Source organism: Salvelinus sp. IW2-2015, unplaced genomic scaffold (assembly GCF_002910315.2).
Source record: "Salvelinus sp. IW2-2015 unplaced genomic scaffold, ASM291031v2 Un_scaffold5352, whole genome shotgun sequence".
NCBI classification, from domain to species: domain Eukaryota; kingdom Metazoa; phylum Chordata; class Actinopteri; order Salmoniformes; family Salmonidae; genus Salvelinus; species Salvelinus sp. IW2-2015.
The window spans coordinates 92482-93384 of NW_019946617.1; the positions used below are offsets into that span (position 1 = coordinate 92482).

A 903-nucleotide genomic window follows, 5' to 3' on the forward strand; every position below is an offset into this window, starting at 1 on the left:
ATGTGACAGAAATTGCAATTATAGAAAGACTTTGTCAGTGTGCCATGCACGTCAGATCGTAATTTCCCCAGAGACACAGGCCTTCATTCAAATGATACAGTCAACGAAATCTGAACTAGGCATCCCCCGTAGATGAGATTATTCCTAGACCTCGTGGCGCAAACGGTAGTGCATCTGAATCCAGATCAGAAGGTTGCGTGTTTCAAATCACGCCTGTGGTCAGAATTTTGATGTGTGCAAATCTCTGCCTTCTTTAACAACAGCGAACTCAAACAGAAATCAGCACAAGTACCAATGTGGCTTTTACAGTTCAAATGTTGCTAAACAACGACCAATCCGATGATGCTTTAGAATGACAGTCGTCTCTCACAAAAGCATGGCACAGCTGGCAAATTCCTAATCCAGATGATGCTTGGTGATTGACAGAGCCTTAAATGAGTCTTCAAAACAGGGAGTTTAAAAACCTGGAGGTTCAGATTAAAAATCCTAAAGTTTTCAGACTAGAGCTGTTTTTGGCTATGGGAATTGTAATTGTCCACAGGTGAACATGTCATGGAATGTGACAGGAAATTGGCAATTATAGAAAGACTTGCTTCTGAAGGAAGGTGATCATTAAAAGAACGCCCAAACAGAAATTGAACCCTGGACCCTCAGATTAAAAGTCTGATGCTCTACCCGGACTGAGCTATCCAGGCTCTGCATGTATTGTTTTCATACACCCTAACCTGCCGGGCCAGGTGCACGTCAGGTCGTACATTTCACCAGAGACACAGGCCCTTCATTCCAATTGATACAGTCAACGAAATTCTGAACTAGGCATCCCCCCCAACAACGACCCAATCCGATGATGCTTTGGGATGACAGTCGTCTCTCACAAGCATGGCACAACTGCAAATTCCTCTA

At 43.7% G+C, this 903-nt stretch overlaps 1 non-coding gene across 1 annotated transcript; it reads right to left on the reverse strand.

Annotated features, from left to right (window-relative positions):
• Positions 1 to 621: 621 nt before the first annotated feature.
• Positions 622 to 695, reverse strand: trnak-uuu (transfer RNA lysine (anticodon UUU)). Its single transcript has one exon. It is a non-coding gene; the product is annotated as a tRNA-Lys (tRNA).
• Between the last annotated feature and the right edge of the window lie 208 nt (positions 696 to 903).